At 47.7% G+C, this 14,016-nt stretch overlaps 1 protein-coding gene across 5 annotated transcripts in view; it reads right to left on the minus strand.

Moving 5' to 3' along the window:
- Nucleotides 1–14,016, minus strand: part of LOC129825124 (transcription factor HIVEP2-like) — a 98,747-nt gene that overhangs the window by 25,714 nt on the left and 59,017 nt on the right. For all 5 annotated transcript variants that reach the window (XM_055884938.1, XM_055884934.1, XM_055884935.1 and 2 more), the window contains one exon: nucleotides 6,030–6,213. The gene's annotated coding sequence lies outside the window, so the exon portion shown is untranslated. The remainder of the gene's footprint in view (nucleotides 1–6,029; nucleotides 6,214–14,016) is intronic.

Raw genomic sequence — 14,016 nt, forward strand, 5'->3', positions numbered from 1 at the left:
AAGACGGGTGTTCACTAGGCATAGCAAACCACACCCTAAGCTGAGGTGTTCACTGTGCACAGCCATGCAATAGCACAAGCAATAATGGCAGTAGTTACACGTTTCCCGCTGATAGGCAGGTGGAATTTCTTGCTTTTATTTGCATTTGTTGTCATGAGATAGGGCAAAAACATTTGGCATTGAATGGGGAAACATCATCCATCAAATTATAAACATATTGATGTTACAAAAATTGACTAATCTGGGCTTTGGGTTGTCTCTTAACAAATCGCTGTATGCCAAATCTTGACTGGGTCGTGCCATGGGTATCAGCCCCATGCCTGATGATGTTCCTGCTGATTGTGATGAATGTTATCTGCTCTTCCAAGAATGCTGGGCCATTATGGGAGGCGTAACCTACGAGCGCCGGTAATAAACAGAATCTCTCTCGGCTGTGCGGAGGTATACAGTCAGGCACTCAGGCCAACAACACATACATCGCCTCACAGACAGTTGCCCCAGAGACACTGTTTGGCTGTTCACTCATTTGTTTATGAGCTTTTGATCGATGCGTCCATCCAGATCCTCTTAATCAGTTTCTGATCTAGTTTCTCCCTGGCTCTCTCCAAGAAGACAATCACATTCAGAGATTCAGAGTGTTTAATAGTCACATGTTCAGGGGTTTCAGGTGTGATTGCAGGCTACAGTGAAAATCTTCGGCTCCGCATTAGTCATTAGTTAGTTATTCAGGCTCCACATTAGTCAGTTACAGAGACCAGGAGCAGAGCTGTCTGTTGGTGTTGGGTAAAGGCCCAGTACAGAGACCAGGAGCAGAGCTGTCTGTTGGTGTTGGGTAAAGGCCCAGTACAGAGACCAGGAGCAGAGCTGTCTGTTGGTGTTGGGTAAAGGCCCAGTACAGAGACCAGGAGCAGAGCTGTCTGTTGGTGTTGGGTAAAGGCCCAGTACAGAGACCAGGAGCAGAGCTGTCTGTTGGTGTTGGGTAAAGGCCCAGTTACAGAGACCAGGAGCAGAGCTGTCTGTTGGTGTTGGGTAAAGGCCCAGTACGGAGACCAGGAGCAGAGCTGTCTGTTGGTGTTGGGTAAAGGCCCAGTACAGAGACCAGGAGCAGAGCTGTCTGTTGGTGTTGGGTAAAGGCCCAGTACAGAGACCAGGAGCAGAGCTGTCTGTTGGTGTTGGGTAAAGGCCCAGTACAGAGACCAGGAGCAGAGCTGTCTGTTGGTGTTGGGTAAAGGCCCAGTACAGAGACCAGGAGCAGAGCTGTCTGTTGGTGTTGGGTAAACGCCCAGTACAGAGACCAAGAGCAGAGCTGTCTGTTGGTGTTGGGTAAAGGCCCAGTACAGAGACCAGGAGCAGAGCTGTCTGTTGGTGTTGGGTAAAGGCCCAGTACAGACACCAGGAGCAGAGCTGTCTGTTGGTGTTGGGTAAAGGCCCCGTACAGAAACCAGGAGCAGAGCTGTCTGTTGGTGTTGGGTAAACGCCCAGTACAGAGACCAAGAGCAGAGCTGTCTGTTGGTGTTGGGTAAAGGCCCAGTACAGAGACCAGGAGCAGAGCTGTCTGTTGGTGTTGGGTAAAGGCACAGTTACAGAGACCAGGAGCAGAGCTGTCTGTTGGTATTGGGTAAAGGCCCAATACGGAGAACTGGAACAGATCTGTCTGTTGGTGTTGGGTAAAGGCCCAATTACAGAGACCAGGAGCAGAGCTGTCTGTTGGTGTTGGGTAAAGGCCCAGTACAGAGACCAGGAGCAGAGCTGTCTGTTGGTGTTGGGTAAAGGCCCAGTACAGAGACCAGGAGCAGAGCTGTCTGTTGGTGTTGGGTAAAGGCCCCGTACAGAGACCAGGAGCAGAGCTGTCTGTTGGTGTTGGGTAAAGGCCCAGTTACAGAGACCAGGACCAGAGCTGTCTGTTGGTGTTGGGTAAACGCCCAGTACAGAGACCAAGAGCAGAGCTGTCTGTTGGTGTTGGGTAAAGGCCCAGTACAGAGACCAGGAGCAGAGCTGTCTGTTGGTGTTGGGTAAAGGCACAGTTACAGAGACCAGGAGCAGAGCTGTCTGTTGGTATTGGGTAAAGGCCCAATACGGAGAACTGGAACAGATCTGTCTGTTGGTGTTGGGTAAAGGCCCAATTACAGAGACCAGGAGCAGAGCTGTCTGTTGGTGTTGGGTAAAGGCCCAGTACAGAGACCAGGAGCAGAGCTGTCTGTTGGTGTTGGGTAAAGGCCCCGTACAGAGACCAGGAGCAGAGCTGTCTGTTGGTGTTGGGTAAAGGCCCAGTTACAGAGACCAGGAGCAGAGCTGTCTGTTGGTGTTGGGTAAGGGCCCAGTACAGAGACCAGGAGCAGAGCTGTCTGTTGGTGTTGGGTAAAGGCCCAGTACAGAGACCAGGAGCAGAGCTGTCTGTTGGTGTTGGGTAAAGGCCCAGTTACAGAGACCAGGAGCAGAGCTGTCTGTTGGTGTTGGGTAAACGCCCAGTACAGAGACCAAGAGCAGAGCTGTCTGTTGGTGTTGGGTAAAGGCCCAGTACAGAGACCAGGAGCAGAGCTGTCTGTTGGTGTTGGGTAAAGGCACAGTTACAGAGACCAGGAGCAGAGCTGTCTGTTGGTATTGGGTAAAGGCCCAATACGGAGAACTGGAACAGATCTGTCTGTTGGTGTTGGGTAAAGGCCCAATTACAGAGACCAGGAGCAGAGCTGTCTGTTGGTGTTGGGTAAAGGCCCAGTACAGAGACCAGGAGCAGAGCTGTCTGTTGGTGTTGGGTAAAGGCCCCGTACAGAGACCAGGAGCAGAGCTGTCTGTTGGTGTTGGGTAAAGGCCCAGTTACAGAGACCAGGAGCAGAGCTGTCTGTTGGTGTTGGGTAAGGGCCCAGTACAGAGACCAGGAGCAGAGCTGTCTGTTGGTGTTGGGTAAAGGCCCAGTACAGAGACCAGGAGCAGAGCTGTCTGTTGGTGTTGGGTAAAGGCCCAGTACAGAGACCAGGAGCAGAGCTATCTGTTGGTGTTGGGTAAAGGCCCAGTTACAGAGAACACGAGCAGTGCTGTCTGTTGGTGTTGGGTAAAGGCTGTTAAATAAAGGTTAAATAAAATCAATTTAAAAATAAAATAAAAAAGCCAAGTACAGAGGAGATCCAGCTCATAATCAACCCTCTCCAGAGACTCAGAGTCCAGGATTATATGTTTAAAAGTATTGCTTGGTTGTAAGTACAGACGACGCTAAAGAATATGTGTACAGTGTGACCTGTTTGGCCATGCCACCAGCCCAGCACCTCATCTTGAAGATGAATTAGCCCAGAACAGTCTGTGGACTTTGGACAGGGTTGATGGGGAACAGGGGGTGACATCATTTCCCCCAGACAAGCCAGTCCATGAGCCTGAGTGGACACACACACACACACACACACACACACACACACACACACACACACACACACACACACACACACACACACACACACACACACACACACACAGGCACGCATGCACGCGCACACTCTCCTTCTCTCTCTCCCTTTCTTTCTCCGTCTCTCAGTTTCTGTCCCTCTCTCTCTCCTCATCTCTCAGTGAGAGGCCCATCATGGGGTGCAGGAAGACTCCAGTGGTCTGAGCATAGCGCCTGGGGTGTTGAGCCAAAAGACCGGGCCCCACAGGCTGAAAGCCATTTAGAGAGGGAGAAACAGATCCTTTCAACATGAGGTCATGCTTAATACAACTGACACTCTGGCGGCCCCGCTAGTGTCCCCAGCCTGATATACAGTTACCAATGAAACAAGTGGCCAGACGGACACAGACAAAGCGGAGAGGGTGTAAGTGCCGCCATCCTAAGGTCCTGGGGAGGCTAGGTTGAGGGTTGAGGGCAGTACTGTGGGACTCTCTGGCCGACCGACTGTGGGACAGAGCCGGGTAATTACACCAGGCCTCAGTAATTGAAAACGGCATAGATAAAAACCCATTTCCCTGTGTCTGTGTACAAGCCCTCTGCTCCAACAGGCTGCCTGCTGCAATGCTGGAAAGAGCAACAAAATGAGAGTCGGCAGCAGCATGCTTCCTGGTTGGATTTATGATTATTTCCTGGAGGTGGTAATGGCTAAACATGCATGCTGTGTGCACAGTGGGATAAACCATGTGACCCAGATCTTACTCTTTATGTTGTAGTAGGTGCAGTTATGGGATTTCTCCAGCTAAGCAGCAGAACTAACTATCCCTAGTTTATTCATGCTCCACAGCTGTAGCCGTTTAATGTACATGTTTCCATTTAGCGCTGGATGAAACACATAAAATCCCCCCTATGGAAGGAAAGAGAGGGAGAATAAAAACAAATAAATAAAAGGGCTTCATGTTGGTTTTAATTGTCTATGGAAAGACGGTCATATTTTCCACCGGGTAAGCTTGAAAAATTACCATCATTACATTTTCCACAACATTTTGCAGAAATGTCAGGAAGCAGCTGTAGAGGTACTGATTAATTGTCTTTCTCACTGGTTCCCCCACTTACAACACCGAGCCCCCCGTCTTTTCACCGACATTAGAACTTCATGAGGTATGCTAAACTTTAGTTCAACAGAAAATAGGCGACGCTAACTTTTGAAACCACCTAACCGTAGGAAAGAAGGCTGCTTCCGTACGGACATCTCAGCTGTGGCTATCTTGGATGGGGGATTAACACAGGTTTAACTAAGCCTGGAAGGTCATCACATGTCGTTGAAAAGGCAGCATCCACTACCCCTCCATGCCCCCCCCCCCCCCCCCCCCCCCCCTCCCTCACACAGATCCCGCCCAGCGCTCAGAGTTTGGGTATTCTATTCCTAATATACACCGCACACCATGTGGACACAACCAATGTATCAAACAGGGTGTTGTACTACGGCGCTGGGGAACTCCAGTGGAACAGTACACCTCATAACTTCCAAATATTTTGAATCCTGTTTCTATAAAGAGAAGGGGAAGGCAAAACAAGAAGGGAACCGTCTGGAGGATGTGATTTGTAGGACTGGTGGAGGAGGAGGAGGAGAAGCTCAAACATCTGCCACCAATGTTAACAGTACGGCGAGTAAACAGACAGGAGCCCGGTGTCTAAACCACTGACACCGCCTACCATGGAAACCCCAGTAAAGTGCTAATACTCCGTAGTTCAGACTTGTTGGAAACGTACACATCAGGGATGTTTAGCACAAACGTCACCAGCTCCACAGCCAAAGTGTTTGGGAGTCAATGGACAAACGCTGTGTGTAGTCAAACGGGTTTCCCTTCCCTGAAGAAATAGCTAGCTGTACCACGGAGACATTTGGAGTTGATTCAGGTTAGCCGACATGGGAGCAAAGAGAGGATCTTCCATCGTCGGGAGGAGAGGAGAGGTTTGAGCTGGAGGAGGTATGACAGATGGAACATGATGAAAAGTGACAGAATAATTTAGACCATTACATGGCCAGTCAGTTGGGAATGTGGCTGTCACAGATAGAGAGGATGTTTTAGACCTGTAACAGCAGGTTCTTCTCAGGACTGACCCGACAAACACAGCCATAATCAATTGTGCATAAACAAATATTTGAGAAATAAACAAACACAATCCTATCTGCTTCCTGGTGGTACTGCAATGTACTACCCAATGCTATAAATCGAAAACAAGGCTGAATCATGATATTCTTCAGTATTCATACTTACCTATTGAACAGCCAGTAAATCATGAGCAGTATTTATATCACCTTTATCAAGAGTCAACCACAACCCATAGATCAGATAGCATCAGGCCTGTCTTTTATATCCCATCTGCTAGCATGCAGCTGAAGCTGACACTCACCCCTTTCCAGATGTGAGGCTCACTGAGACAAGGTGTCTGTTCCTAACACTCCCCTTATTTCCACCATAAACACACACACTCCTGACTCTTGTGTGGTGTGTGTGTGTGTGTGTGTGTGTGTGTGTGTGTGTGTGTGTGTGTGTGTGTGTGTGTGTGTGTGTGTGTGTGTGTGTGTGTGTGTGTGTGTGTGTGTGTGTGTGTGTGTGTGTGTGTGTGTGTGTGTGTGTGTGTGTACACTCACCTGCGTGATCTCAGGGGACTTGAGTGGTGATTGAGCCTGGCACTGTTTAGGGGTCTTCAGTCTGCTTTGGGGCAAGGTGGGGAGGTTGGGGGTGACCACTGGGTCAGGCTTGTGGGAGGGGGGCAAGAGGGGGGTCCGAGGTCAGGATGACCCCTTGGTAGGGGTGAGGAGACGACACAGACCACTGGAAAGAAACAACAACAAGAAGACCATTTAGACAACTCCCATAACAATAGAAACCTGACATAAAAAAATCCAACAGACTGAATTTGAATGGGCCAATCAATCAAGCCAAAATTAGCATTGCTCTATCAATCTGCTTTTTTAATTTAACAAAATGTTTCAGTGCTCTGGGTTGACTCCATATAGTTAACGGCGCTCCTGCCAAAACGTTTTATAGAGATCATAATTCATAAGATCTGAAAGGTACAGTATGGTGCATGTACAGGAACAGGCAAAATGGGAACATTGCCTGATAAAGCCTTTTCAATAGAGCTAGCTATGCCCAGTCTCTTTCTACCCTACATATCTCCCTCTGTTAGGAGAGGTCGAATTGATGCTCTCCTTTCCGACCTGACAAATTAGACAAATCTTATCTGCGTAAAAGAGGAGTGGTCATAATTAGATTGGTTGTTAATCTAACGGACGGTGAGAAAGAATTAGATATGTTTTTCTTATCATCCACCGTGAAAACGCCAGCATGAAACTCTGCTCGATCCATTCATAACCTCCTCAGCCGTGCTGACAAATCACAGATTTTACATTAATAGAGACACAGAGAGCCAAGGTCAATGAAATATAGCAGAGGCGGCACTCTCTCTCACTCTCACTCTCTTTCTCTCTCCTTTTCTTTCTTTCTCTCTCTCTTCTTTGTCCCCTCTCTCTTCTTTATGCCCCCCCCTATTTAATTCCATGGCCGTGCTAAGGCCCCGACCCTCGGCCCACTGGCTGGGTCTGCTGCCTGAAAGAATATCACTGTGGTTTCGCAATAAGAGGGACTCCTCCCTGATTAAATACAGTACAGTATGGTCACAGTAATCTGAAGTCAACCACTCTGTTTCTCCATTAGATAACTGACTGTTGTTTGTTTTCTATCCAGGACACGGATTGGCTTGTATAGTATACAACTGTATACTGAGTTGTTCATCTTTATTTACCTCTGAACCCCTTTCCCACTTTGCCGGGATAATAAATTATGCAAGCATTTTGAGAGGATCTCTCTCTCTCTCTCAGACAGACAAGACAGACAGACAGACAGACAGGCAGACAGACAGACAGGCAGACAGGCAGGCAGACAGGCAGACAGGCAGACAGGCAGACAGGCAGACAGGCAGACAGACAGACAGAGGTCCGCCAGGCATGCTGGTTTATGTAAGCGTTTCCAGGGTAGAGAGCCCCCCCCCCCCCCCCCCCCTCCAGTAAGGTAGAATAATACCCCACTCTGTCTGACCTAAGGTTGCAGGGGAGGGGGCAAGATAATCCAGAATATTTCCATGGGGTTGCATCATAATCTGCTGTATGACTCTCTCAGCAACAAAAGAGCATAGGCTAGCTAGCCTATATCTAGCCATGTTGAATGCCATGCTCCACTACAATGCAGGATTCCACCAGAAACAAAAAAAAAGACAAACTATCCTCTCTTTCACACAATGTAAATCAAGGTCCAAAAATGACAGTACTTCTACTAATCGGATTGATATGCCTAATGTACCACCCCAAACTGTAGTGTCTGGACGACGACACGGATAATTACAGTTGGCTGAGTTCTCTGTGCATCGGCAGGACAGAACAGACTGGAATAGGTCCCGGGATTCATCCAATGGCATTGAGGAGTATACTACCACAGTCACCGGCTTCATCAATAAGTGTATCGACGACGTCCTCCCCACAGTGACTGTACGTACATATACCAACCAAAAGCCATGGATTACAGGCAACATCCCCACCGAGCTAAAGGCTAGAGCTGCCGCAGTCATGGAGAGGGACGCTTACAAGAAATCCCGGCACGCCCTCAGAAGAACCATCAAACAGGCAAAGCGTAAATACAGGACTAAGACTGAATCCTACTATACCGGCTCTGACGCTCTGACGTGGCAGGGCTTGCAAACCATTACAGACTACAAAGCGAAACCCAACCGCGTGCTATCCAGTAACGCGAGCCTACCAGATGAGCTAAATTTATTTTATGCTAGCTTCGAGGCAAGCAACATTGAAGCATCCATGAGAGCACCAGCTGTTCCGGATGACTGTGTGATCACGCTCTCCGTCGCCGATGTGAGCAAGACCTTTAAACTGGTCAACATTCACAAGGCCCCGGGGCCAGATGGATTACCAGGACATGCAGTCATGGCATGACCAACTGGTGTCTTCACTGACATTTTCAACCTCTCCCTGACCGAGTCTGTAATGCCTACATGGTTCAAACAGATCACCATAGTCGCTGTGCCCAAGAAAGCCATGGTAACCTGCCTAAATGACTACTGCCCCGGAGCACTCACGTTGGTAGCCATGAAGTGTTTTGAAATGCTGATTGCTCACATCAACACCATCATCGCGGTAACCCTAGACCCACTCAAATTCACATACTGCCCCAACAGATCCACAGATGACGCAATCTCAATCGCACTCCACACTGCCCTTTCCCACCTAGACAAAAGGAACACCTATGTGAGAATGCTGTTCATTGACTACAGCTCAGCGTTCAACACCATAGTGCCCACAAAGCTCATAATGAAGCTAAGGACCCTGGGACTAAACACCTCCCTCTGCAACTGGATCCTGGATTTCCTGACGGGCCGCCCCCCAAGTGGTAAGGGTAGGCAACAACACATCTGCCACGCTGATCCTCAACAGGGGGGTCCCTCAAGGGTGCGTGCTTAGTCCCCTCCTGTACTCCCAGTTCCCCCACGACTGCGTCGCCAAACACCATCATTAAGTTTGCCGACGACACAACAGCGGTAGGCCTTATAACCGACAATGATGAGACAGCCTATAGGGGGGAGGTCAGAGACCTGGCAGTGTGATGCCAGGACAACAACCTCTCCCTTAATGTGAGCAAGACAAAGAAGCTGATTGTGGACTACAGGAACCGGTTGCATCACCGCCTGGTATGGCAACTTCTCTGCATCCGACCGTAAGGCGCTACAGAGGGTAGTGCGTATGGCCCAGTTCATCACTGGGGCCAAGCTTCCTGCCATCCAGGGCCTATTGTCACGTTCCTGACCTGTTTTCTGTTGTTTGGTTGTGTTTATTGGTCAGGGCGTGAGTTTTGGGTGGGCAGTCTATGTTTTCTGTTTCTATGTTGGTTTTGGGTTGCCTGGTATGGCTCTTAATTAGAGGCAGGTGTTTTGCGTTTTCCTCTAATTGAGAGTCATATTAAGGTAGGCTGTTCTCACTGTTTGTTGGTGGGTGATTGTCTCCTGTGTCAGTGTCTGTATGTTACGCCACACGGGACTGTTCCGGTTTTTGTTAGTTCGTTCGTTTTATGTAGTCTGTTTTCCTGGTTCATGCGTTCTTCACGTTGTATGTAAGTTCGTGTCCAGGTCTGTCTACATTCGTTTATTTGTTTTTGTAATTATTCAAGTGTTTGTCGTGTTTTTTTCCGTTTTGTCTGATAAATCATTATGTATCCACAACCCGCTGCACGTTGGTCAAATCCCTGCTACTCCTCTTCGGATGAGGAGAAGGAGGAAGCCCGTTACACCTATATACTAGGCAGTGTCAGAAGAAGGCCCACATTTTTTTCACCCAAGTCATAGACTGTTCTCTCTTCTACCGCACCGCAAACGGTACCGGAGCGCCAAGTCTAGGTCCAAAAGGCTCATTAACAGCTTCTACCCCCAAGCTGAGCAATTAATCAAATGGCCACCAGACTATTTACATTGCCCCCCCCCCCCCCTTGTTTTTACACTGCTGCTACTCGCTGTTATTTATCTTTGCATAATCACTTTACCCCTACCTACATGTACAAATGACCTCGACTAACCTGTATCCCAGCTCATTGACTCGGTACCGGTACCCCCTGTATATAGCCTCATTGTTATTTTATTGTGTTACTTTTTATTTTATTTTTGACTTTATTTTATTTAGTAAATATTTTCTTCACTCTATTTCTTTAACTGCATTGTTGTCTGTGCCCAGTAATGTTTGTACCATGTTTTGTGTTGCTACCATGTTGTTGTGATGTTGTGAAGCTACCATGTTGTATTCATGTTTTGCTTCCTTGCTATGCTGTTGTCTTAGGTTTCTCTTTATGTAGTGTTGTCTCTCTTGTTGTGATGTGTGTTTTGTCCTATATTTATATTTACACATTGCCTTTTTTATTGCCTTTTGGTAGGTCGTCATTGTAAATAAGAATTTATTCTTAACAGACTTCCCTAGTTAAATAAAGGAAAAAATAAATAGGTCTACACCTGTTTGTTGTATTCGGCATGTGACAAATAAAATTTGATTTGATCTCATTTGGCCCACAGAACTTACTCAAAGGTTGCTGCTATAGAACTACACAATGAAGGCCATACCTGCCTCCATAAAACATCTATAAAAACATGCTTGATAAGGTCCCTCAAATCATTTTACATTTCCATCAAGTTTGAAGACACCATAGCATAACTCCAGAAATATCAGCAGAACTATTCTGTCTCTCTCAACGCTGAAGGTTAGGATAGAATACAAAGCTATTTTCAAAAAGCCAAGTCTCTTGCCAAGTCTGAGCTAGCCGCACATTTCCACCACATACCAAACCCACGGGTTGTAGCTATACAGAACATAGATGAATCCTCTTTTGAGGAGAAGTGGGCCATTTGTTTCAATATGGGCCTGTTGGCAGACTGTTGGCAGCCGGAGAGCAGGAGTTCCTCTGAGAGAAGCTGGAGTAAACGCTGTGATTATTGACTTCTAGTGGGCGATCCCTGGTCTTCTTTTTTATCTCAAAAAATCACTACCGGGGCTTGTGAATGACGCGCACGTTCATGGCACCCATTACTCAATGCTGGGATAAATCTGGGAGAGGTCCATTCTCATTTCTGGAGCACGTAAGAGGAATTTAGATGACAAATACTGTAGAGAGACTCAAATAAATACTCATCACTGCAGCAAACTGGCAAATAACAGTAAGTTCTCCAGTAAGCTCTGAAGCATTTGAACTGCATTTGTTGATAATTAGTCATAAAACAGTTAGAGGAAATATGAAATGTCCTCTTTCCTAAAAAGGGAGCACTGACTGGAAATTGGAAACAAAAAAAGCAGTCCTTCTATTAAAAATAGAGAACTTCCAGTTCCACACACACTTTCCTATCCATTGGCCTTCCTTAGATAATCCCTCAAAACAAGTTCCATGTTTATCCTGTATGTTCCGCAGTCCAAAAATACCCCCAGTATTATCCGTGCACTAATTCATCCTCCCTCCTGCCTACTGCAGTGGTGCTGTCTGAAAGCCGTCACAGCCACACTCATTATTATTGTCTCAGTCTCAATTGGATTACAAGGCATGAGCATTTAATACAACACACATTATGGTACTTTCTAATCTTAATCCCTCTTTCCATTTCTCCAAAACATCAAAAAATCCTGCCACGCTCGTCTGTGTAGCAGCACTGTAGCAGCATGGCGTCGGCACATGGCATGGATGGACCACAAAGACAACAGCACTCTGAACGTAACAGGCCTCTTACGTAATCCCTCGATTGATTCTTAAACACTTGTTCTATTTAAAGTACCGCTGCTACTCAACAGAAGATACAAAGTGCATTGTTTGGCTAAGGTATAAGACGGGAAAACGTATGTGACAAACTGAAGAAGGCAGAGCCTGAAAAAACCCACTGGATGGCATTGTGTTAATCTATAGCAACCAAGGCCAATGTTTACAGTAATTCCCTCACAAAACAGTGCCTGACAACCATTGTCTCTGTTTAAACTGAAGAGATCTGAACTGGGTGCTAGGTGGAGATGAAAAGACCCTCCTGCTCCCTAGACATTATTCAGCTGATAAAAATGTAATGTGTAGTAATACAGGAGAGTTAGTGGGATCATTGGAAGTGGCATTAAGAAGCTAAATGTATCACAGTGTGGGGTACCCTCAGGCCACCGGGCCTGTCATCACCTCCTGCCCTGCTCCCCCTCCTCACCCTAATCCCTGCCCCTGCCAACGGGTCTGAAACCATGGAAACAGACGAGCGCCCTGTCAGGTGCACCTGCATCGGCCTGACACCTCCTCTGCCCTAGACGACAAACTCCCCCCTCGACTCTCCTCCTCTCTTTCTCTCCCCTCCCTTCTCCATTTTCTCTCCTCTCTTCTCCTTCTCTCCAGCCCAGAAACAGCCAGCCCTCCACAGCATGTTGCTTCAGCGAAGTCCTATTCACCAGGGCAACCAGGGCAGCCGGCCTCCCTAACACGACTGAGATCCCATAATGAAGGGCCAATTAAGGCCATATAATGGGCTGAAGTGGCGGGGAGGCAGGGGACAAAGCACCCACCGCCCACGCCTCGCCACGTGCCCCTCTGACACATTTCTCTGGCATCAGTCACGGCCTCACATGTCTGCCCTGTCGCCTTTCACTTGGAGAGAATAGCAGAGCCCCGCAAAAAAAAACAAAAAAAACACTGCCTACAAATATGCTGCTGTGGGAACAAAGCCCCCTGTGTGAGCGTGTCCTGTTTCAGTACCCTCTTTCTCTCTGTCGCTCTCTTTCTCCCTCCCTCGGCCGTCTAAACTAGTCTGGGTGCTGGAGGATGAGGATCATCTCTCTCTTAATATCTCTCATTTAAAGTCACACGTCTGTCTTCCATAATTAATCAAAGTCGTCTTAATAAATATGCCTAAACTCCTGTTTCTGCTTTAATTAGTCTTCGTAGCCAGGGGCGTTACATAGAGACAATGCAATTACCGTATACTTAATGGAGACACTTAAACATTTATGGGAGAAAACTGAAAAGTACATTTGAAGAATGGCACAATGGACAAAAAGGGGGCAGGATTCAACCCTGTTCCTGTGTTAGAGGTGTTGAGGGGAGAACAGAAAGAGAGGGGCTCCACGTTCCAGCACAAAAACACATCAGAGGCTTCTGTTGTTTTTCTCTCCCCCTCTCCAGCTGCACATCCCGCCTCCCCTCCTCCTGTCCACCCATCCAATCCCCAAGTCTGTTCTTGACAGGTCGGGCCTGATGGAAAGCACAGCACTGAAGGATGAGTAGTACATCAGCGTGGAATTCAGAGAATAGCTGCGGTCATGACATCAGCGTCACACTTTCTTTCAAGTGGGGGCCCTGAGCGCTCCCCTGACAGCTGAGGTCGAGTGTCGTGTTACTCTTCACAAGAGCCGGGAAATCGGCCTAAGTGGATTTCCTGATGGCGTCGGCAGCCATCTTTCATTTGAGTGGGCTTGACGCTGGTGTTTGTTCTGCGGTGAAGTCAAAAGGAGAGAAGGATCTCTCTGTGTGCTGCTGGACAACAGACAAACGTCTGATCTCGGGGGGAGCTGGTTGGTTGGCCAGACCTACACATGGATTCCTCCACTCTGAGGACTTGTCAAGACTGCGGTTTCAATACAATATCCCCTGTGTGTGTGTGTGTGTGTGTGTGTGTGTGTGTGTGTGTGTCTGTGTGTGTGTGTGTGTGTGTGTGTGTGTGTGTGTGTGTGTGTGTGTGTGTGTGTGTGTGTGTGTGTGTGTGTGTGTGTGTGTGTGTGTGTGTGTGTGTGTGTGTGTGTGTGTGTGTGAATTCCTGAAAGTAAAGAATAACATCACTTTCCTTTCAACAGCCTTAATACATTCACAGAATGTCAGATCACATAGCCTTCAGACAGACAGTTTCCCCTAAACAAATCATCAACAATAGTTCAAAGAATCAATACTAGTTACACTAACTAACACCACTGTGTGAAACCACAGAGAGGCTCCAGAAGCAGACCAGACCCAGGAAACAATCAGGGAACTCAGGGTCCGGGAGCCAGGCTTCAGCAGGTGTAGCAGAGAGAGCTGGGCCACTGG

The sequence above is a fragment of the Salvelinus fontinalis genome, chromosome 27 (genome assembly GCF_029448725.1).
Source record: "Salvelinus fontinalis isolate EN_2023a chromosome 27, ASM2944872v1, whole genome shotgun sequence".
NCBI classification, from domain to species: Eukaryota; Metazoa; Chordata; class Actinopteri; order Salmoniformes; family Salmonidae; genus Salvelinus; species Salvelinus fontinalis.